Source organism: Athene cunicularia, assembly GCF_003259725.1.
Source record: "Athene cunicularia isolate RWA chromosome 3 unlocalized genomic scaffold, athCun1 chr3_part1, whole genome shotgun sequence".
NCBI lineage: Eukaryota > Metazoa > Chordata > Aves > Strigiformes > Strigidae > Athene > Athene cunicularia.
Genome location: NW_020799097.1, coordinates 10436072 through 10444396, shown reverse-complemented (window position 1 = coordinate 10444396; position 8325 = coordinate 10436072).

Here is an 8325-nt window from a genome sequence, read left to right as displayed (position 1 = left end):
ACTGTTTCCAAATTTCCAGTTGTTTCCCCCACCTGTCTGTGCAATGGAAGGAAGACTCATCTATTCTGTCTAGCTAGAAACTGATATAATGTACTAAGTTAGTGCAAATGAGCACAATTCAGTTTAGGACCAACAGCTGAATTCTAATAAATTTTGTCACTAGCCCCATTTTTGGACTCACTCATTACTACACTACTGTTCTAAAATGCAGGGATGCTGACTTGCCGTTCAGTTACACAGTCATTACTCCTGTAGACTTGCCATTCAGTTACACGGTCATTGCTCCTGTAGACTTAATCAACTTTTCTGCAGAAGCTGTTTTTCAAGAAGTTTAAAGGAAATGCACGAGAGAAGGCATCGGTGAATGGAGTGCGCAGCCCTCTAGCATAGATTTTCCTGAACTTGTCCCAGGAAAGAAGTGTCTCTTATGGAAGTGCTTTGCTAAGTAAGTCTATGCTAAAATGTCCGAGAAGGTATGTTTATACCTCAGCCAATTATGAGAGGGTGAATGACTCAGGGACAAAAGGTGTCTTGCCAGTGAAACAAGCTTCATAAACATACCTCAGAGTCACAACCACCAGAGACAGACATTGTAACATAACAAAAGTAACTAATGACATCACTTCAGGTACATGAATGTGTATAGCTTTGTAGTGGCAAAGCCAGAGATAACACCAGTTGGTTTTTAGATTCACATTCACTTTGTTCACAACAGAGTGGCTATCAATGCTTATCTTAAGAAAAAAGCATAGAATTATATTTTTCTTTCCAGTGGAGAATTAAGTTCCAGGAACACTTCATGCTGAATGCAGTCTGTGGCTCTTAGAACTGAAGATCGCATATTATAGTCTGTACAAAGAATGAAACCTCAGAGATGAACATCAGATTGATTCTCACTCATTTCATATATTAAGCGGTAATGAGTAAACACTCTAATTTCCAGAAAGAGAAAACAGTTCAAAGAAATATCCCAGGCAATGGAAGAGATCCCAAGAGCTGTGAATAAGAGGCAATATTTTTTTTGCACACTTAGAACAAGATAGTTCAGCAATATCAGACCAAAGAAGAATGGGAAGAATACATTGGGGTTTTTTTCTCTCCTAAGGAAAAGCACTCTAAAAATCCTAAAAGCATATCCATACGTTTTAATTTTGTGGTGTAAAGTCTCACCAACTTAACTTGCATGAACTAGAAAGTCTCTGTATCTTCAAAAATGAGATGCCATAGCACAGAGGACAAACTAGAAGAAAGATCTGCAACAGTAATTTGGCTTATACATTTCCTATTGTCTTAGGTTCTTCAACACCTTTCTGCCTATTGCTGAATCAAATACTGATCCTTCCAGCTGCAGTAGATTCTTCTGATAGGGCTTTGAACAAGCAGCCCAATACCAAGTGGACTTTGCTTAGGGTAACATTGGACATCTGTGGTCATCTCTGCTTTTGTGGTGTGATTACTAGACTATATGTTTTTCTTCTATCTTAACCATACCTGAAGCTCCCCAGAACTTCCTGTTCTTACAGTGTCAAGGGGGCTGACCACAAGCAACAAGATATGTCTACATGGCTGGACGCATCATCTGAAAACCAAAATGCAGCACAGCCATGTTAGATCGGAGATAGCCAGGACCCCTGTTCTGACTCACCGTTATAGCATGAAGACATACCCACTGGCCCCCATTACCACGTAGAGAACCCAAACCTTATTCTATTCCAAACATGCCTTCAGAGCAACAAGGCATAACTCAGTGAGTATACAATGCCAGAGAGATACTCAGGAAGGGAAATCCTAGCTTGCTTCCTGAGTGCATAAACAAAATGGTTGAGCACTGTAATACTGAAAAGTAGGTGTCAATGTTATGCATGTATTGCATAAATAGTGACAGTGTCTTCATACATATGTGGGCTTACCTTTAATTATATCTGCAGGTTTTAGAGACTTCTAAAGTACTTCTGTTTCCAATGTATCCCTCTTCCTAGGCAGTTAGTCAAATACAGAACAAAACAAAAAATTCATTGAGCTGAAATAATGTATTTTTTATTATTGTAAAATCCAAGTTCTTTTTGTGAGACAACTCTCCCTCTCTTTCAGCACAGGACCCCTGTCTTCAGCTGATCTCCTATCAGGGCCTAACAGCTGTTAGTGTATCCGCACCCCCCAGTGCTGCGGTGGGGGCCCAAGGGTGAGCCTGCATCTGTACCAGAAAATGGAAAAGGCAGAGGGAGAAGGAAGACCAGCACTTTGTTTTTCTGCAGGAGCTGCTGGAGGATGAACCCACCACCCACCCAGCTATATCTTTGCTGTTCCTGTAACACACTGAGCAAAGAGCTTTGCAAGTGGGAAGCAGAGAATAGCTGTTGAAATAATCAATTCCCATTTCCCTGGCACAGGAAAGTAGGCACCAGACCACACCCCGCAGCCTGCGGCTTGCTTTGCCTACTGGCTTGAGCTGGCTTCAGATGGAAATCCAGTTCAGCTGGAAAACTTCTTCCCTCATAATACATCCTGTTGGACTGCAAAACAGGAAGTTTATGTGTGTAAATAAGAGTGCCTTTCCACTCATTTTGGCTAAGGGCTAAGAGTTAGAAGACAACATCTGTAGATTCATCCAATTTGCATTCAATAGAACAGTGCTACTTCAGAGCAATTCTTGGGCCTCCTCATTACATCATGAATTTATCAGCTGACTGCATCACTGACGAGGGCAATTAGGAAGCTATGATCTGGGACCAGAAGGAGTCCCACAAGTCTTTAAGTACGATTCTTTTCTTCATACAATCTCAATTGAAAATTTAACAAATGGAATTAAACTCTGGTCCCCATTTCCCACACATACTTCCCCTGGAAGGCCAAGAAAAGATGTATAATCCATTTCATGTTCCTTTTATTCATAACTATTTATAACTTTAACCAAAGCATACAGATGGGAGTAATTGCAATCTCAACACTTCACTATCTTCCCGAGATCATTAGTTTTTCTATTGGTAAGAGTGTACAAGATGAAGCTTTAGCTGCAACATACATGTTTGTTACAACTTCGTAAAGCAGTAGCCAGAGATACCAGTGTCATAACCTATGTGACTTTTCCAGGCAAACTTTTTTTTTCCTTGATATTTTGCAGAGTTAAAGAGAGGTTATAATTGAATAGAGTGTTAAAATTAACCCCTTGTCCCAGCTTTTTGAGGAGCTAGACAGTAACTGACATGGAAACAGGCTGAGCCCCCTTGTCCCTGACTAAGCTTATCCCAGAGATAAAACTTCACAGTGCTCCAAGTATGACCCAGAGCCCATTGTACAGCCTATACCTACTCCACAGACAAAATGTTTCAGGCATGGAGGGGCAAAGCCTGATCTCACGCTGGCCCTGACTGCTGAAGCACATCCCACCCTAGTGTGGGGGAAGAGCAGCAGAAGGATTGTGCCCCACACGTGTTGACAGCAGTCAGTGTGACACCGGGATAAGCCTACCCAGCCCCACCCTGCCCTTCATACTGTGACCCAGAGAAAGCAAACTGGCACAGACAGCCCACAAAACTTTCATGAGCTGCTGCAAGCACTGTTACCCTGTTTTTCTTCCTGGTTGTTGTTCTCTGCGTGCTTTTCCTAGTCCACTAGTAGTAGAGCTAGTCCTCTGCTCTGCTACGCTACCAAAACTGGATGCTCCCTCCCCTGTGTGATTCAGAAGAAGAAAGGAGGCAGACGGGCAAAGAGCCCTTCAGCAGTTTGGGTTACTGGGAGGAAGATGCTGTTGTGGCAGCAGCAGGACAGGCTGGGGAAGGGAGCTGCCTTTTGTGTCACTCCTGGTCTAGGGTTTTATTAAAAAATAGGTATCAGTTTTGGTGAAATCTTAAAGGCATTGAGTTTAGTGCCTTCAATTATGTCCCTTTTTCACCTAAGAATGTCCCTTTTTCACCTTTTTTTCACCTAACTATGTCTCTTTTTCACCTAAGAAAAACTGAAATGACTTGGGCCAGTATTATTACGATGTTTTTGACAAGAATCCTACAGATGATACTATCTTACAGAACAATACCTAACACAGTAAATGTTAAAGTTATACGTTGAGCTCTAAGCATGTGTTGTCAAAGTTTGTTTTAAAAATAATAAAACCATTTAGTATTAGTGAAAATATTAATATACATCTACTCATAAATGTGGGAATGCATTTCACTGATTAAACAGAATTTTGGAATTGCAAATATAGCCATGTTTTAATTCTATTTTTAACCTCGCTTGGTAGAAAGTTTTCATGAAAATATTTATTTGTATTCTGGTATTTAAAATGACAGCATTCATTTGATAATGATTCTGCAAAACAGACTTCATATAGGAGAAGATAATCTAATCTTGAATTAATAAATAAATGAAACATTAATTCCAAAATGTAATAGGAGTTCTTAAGAGTGCAAACAAATGCAAAGAAATTGTGGAGGCTAATTTAAAATACTGTTAGGAAAAGAAAAAGAAAACAGGACAGGTTTGGAATGCTGTGTATATATACATATATATACACTGTGTATATATATAGCTATAAAATCGGGACATATGGATATAAACAGGAACGAAGGAAGAAATCTGTATAATATTCCCTCAGTGGGTGAAAGAAAATGTAGCAATGGCACTTGATACAGTAACTGCTTGCAGTGACAAAATGTGGAATCCTGGAGCCAGCATCAGACTAAGATTGTTGATTTTTAATATGTTCTTTAAAAAAAAAAAAAAAAAAAAAAAAAAAAAAAAAAAAAAAAGTCCCTGCTCCAGCAGCCTCGGGAATGAACCCTTACACAGATACCCTCTTGTTGCTCTCAGTGGGTCACTTAGGATCTTCTTTGGTTGTACTGGTTTGCAATGTTTGTAGTGTCTAGTGGTAAAAATGCAATCCTTGTTTTCTTGTTTAGCTTCAGAATGCTATTCTAAGCATATCAGAAGCAGCACTATCTTTTTAGGTTTTTTTATAAACCCTTCTAATAATTATTTTTTTATTTTTAATAAAATTGAAATGTTTGTGAACTGAACTTTAAGTCACAACTCTTGACCTTTGCAAGCAAGGGTGGGATGAGTACTCATGAAAGGTGTAATTATTTTCTTTTCAACTGTGGTTCTTACTTTGTGTTATTCCATCCCTATTTTCTATAACAGTTCTTTTATTTAAGAGTACACCCACACAGCATATAAGAGTGGGACAGTTACTGCCCTATGCCCAGCTCAGTAGAGCAGCCCAGAGAATGTGTAGTACGATACTAGTAGCTTCCTCCTGAATACAGTAAGATAACTAAACAAAATATTCAGTATCTGATTGGTGACCTGTGGGATACCAATACATTTTCACACAGAATATCTGTAAAAGAAAAGCAAATATTTTTTAATAGTCGCAGAGCCAGAATATGCTAAGCCCTTACAGAGCAAGACTGGGAAGCCTGGAGCTCACCTTCTGCGGCCCGGCTGCAGGCTGTCTGCAGACCCAGACAGGAAGCACTAACTCAGTTTATGGTAAATTCTTGTTTTTTAGATTTCCTCTTAATCCCCTGAGCCAGATCTGCTATTGTAACATGTCAGGGAAAGGCAGTTACTGTCCACAATTAAACAAGCTCCGGTTTAGTGATTATCCTTGTTTTAAGTTTAGGGCTGTTATGCATCCTCAGAAATGCTTTTTTTTTTTTTCCCCCTGTCCTACTCCCAGTAGCCAAACTGGGTTTTTTTGCTTGCTGCAGCTCACACTGGCATTTTTACAATCCCAGCCAGATCTTTGCTGCAAGGCATGCCAGGGGCCCCAGTCCCTTGGGGGCAACCGAGCACTGCTGGCCCCTGGCGGCACAGGGACTGAGCACCATGAATGGAGCTGGTGGGTCCAGGTCATCTCCAGCGGGGTGGAGGCCCAAAGCTGCACTGTTCAGGACTCAGACGTGAGAAGGGCCAGGATGTGCTGGAGAGATCGAGGCTTAGAGTCAAACATTACACTGCACCCCTTTCCTGGGAACATGCCTCTCAATGAGTCCTCTTTCACACAGGGCTTCTGGGGTGTGTTTTTTTTCTGCTCAAATTTTTCTTCTGAGCTCAAGACCTATTTCAGAGCTCCACTTTCCTAGCATTTCTTTCCTCCCTCTTTTCAAGCACGTATCTCTACTTGTATCTCAAGTGCAGGCACCAAGGTCTACCTGCAATTGCAGTTCAAAGCCTGCATTTTGGAGGTGAGGGTATTCAATGTGGATTTATGGGTTTCCATGTTCTCAAGTAGAGAAGGCCATCAAACCCAGATGTTCTGGATGAGTTCTCTAACCTTTAGTACCTCTCAAACAACTTGGTGGTTATTTTCTTTTTATTTTAAAAAAGAAAATCTTGCCCCCTGCACAATTTTGTAGAGTATAATATTGGTGACTACCTCCAAAGAAAGTTACAGGCAATGGCTTTGGCCACTCCATGCTCAGATTGTGGGTTATTTTAAATCCCCATTCTCAGATTTGTAACTCCCAAGTGTGGGTCAGAGAAGCCAAGCCCATAACTGTGTTCCAAATACTACTCCAGGGACCTAAAATTAAATATTTCAAAATATTTGCCTGTATATTTTGTCTAGTTCTTACCACTGACATTGGCCTTTACCTTAAATTATCTTTCTCTAGTCCTTGTAGCTATTGCTGAGATAAAAGTAGCCCTAAGGATGTGAAGACGAATTTTACTTTACAACTTGAGTATACTCCATTTGTGTTACCTTAATATTGAAGAACTAATACTTATTGTAGTGTTTCTTTTTAATCAGTAATGCAAAATATCAAAATCAAATGTAGACTGAGCCATGTTTCACTGGACAAAGCTGCCTTATTGTTTAGAGACCAGTAGATGGCAACCACCTATTGCAATGTCAAAGGTAAATGAAAAGTGAGAGTTGTTTAGGTAATGGATTTATTGTGTGACACCTTGAGCAACAAAGCTCTGCTACTCTACACAAGGAGAAAGCAGTACTTTTCTTTTTGCTCCTCCTTATACACATCTTTTGAAGGGGAGCAATACGATGCCCTTTTACATAGCCAGTTTTGACAAATTATAATTGTGGCAATCCATTTGACTGAAATATCTTATGACTTCCTTACTGCTAATATCAGTCCAAAGAAGAAGTCGTCCATGGAAAAAATCCAAACCAATCAGACTGTCTTAGCTTCCACATGAATAGCCTCAAGTTCTTACAATGATTAATTAGATTCATTATTACTTTAGGTAGAAACATTTAGAACTGTGTAACAATGATTCTGGGATTGGAAATAGACTTACCTTTAGGAAGTGACCGAGGCTATCAGTGTACCAGTTAATTAATCCTGGTTATCTGAGTGGTCTTACAGAAATTTTTTTGATGTGATCAAGTTTGAAGAAATTCTTTCTACAACATTAGATTAATGTTGTTCTTCATTTCTCAGAGCAAGAACTGTAAAGGTTTTAAAAGATCCTCTCAGGCCCTCCAAGAACCTTGCATTTACAGTTTAGAAAAGAAGATCCATCATTAAAACAGGAGAACAGTTATGGAAATATATCTGTAACCTTACTAGAAGGATACTGTAGTCATACTAAATTTTATTTTAGCATTAATTTAACCATATTTTGTGAATACTTTTTCAATTAGGACTGGCATACATAATACATGTATAAATATACACAGAAGTAGCATGTATGTAGTGCAGAAGATAACAGACCTTTAGACCACTGAAGGATTCCAGCATCACCCATGTATTGGGTTTGCATGGGAGGGTTTTGGTAGAGGGGGGGCTCCAGGGGTGGCTTCTGTGAGAATCTGCTAGAAGCTTCCCCCATGTCCAACAGAGCCGATGCCAGCCGGCTCCCAGACAGACCCACTGCTGGCCAAGGCCGAGCCCATCAGTGACAGTGGTAGCACCTCTGTGAGAATGTGTTTAAGGAGGGGGGGAAAAACCCTGTGCAACAGCAGCCGGAGAGAGGATTGACAATATGTGAGAGCAATAACTCTGCAGACACCCAGGCCAGTGCAGAAGGAGGGGCAGGAGGTGCTCCCGGCACCGGAGCAGAGATTCCCCCACAGCCGTGGTGCAGCCCATGGGGAGGCAGCTGTGCCCTGCGCCCAGGGAGGGAACGGTGGGGCAGACACACACCTGCAGCCCGTGGGGGACCCCACGCCGGAGTGGGTGGATGTCCAAAGGAGGTTGTGACCCCATGGGAAGCCCACGCTGGAGGAGGCTCCTGGCAGGACCTGTGGCCCCATGGATCGAGGAGCCCCCGCTGGAGCAGGTTTGCTGTCAGGACTGGTGACCCCGTGGGGGACCCGCGCTGGGGCAGCCTGTGCCTGAAGGGCTGCACCCCCTGGGA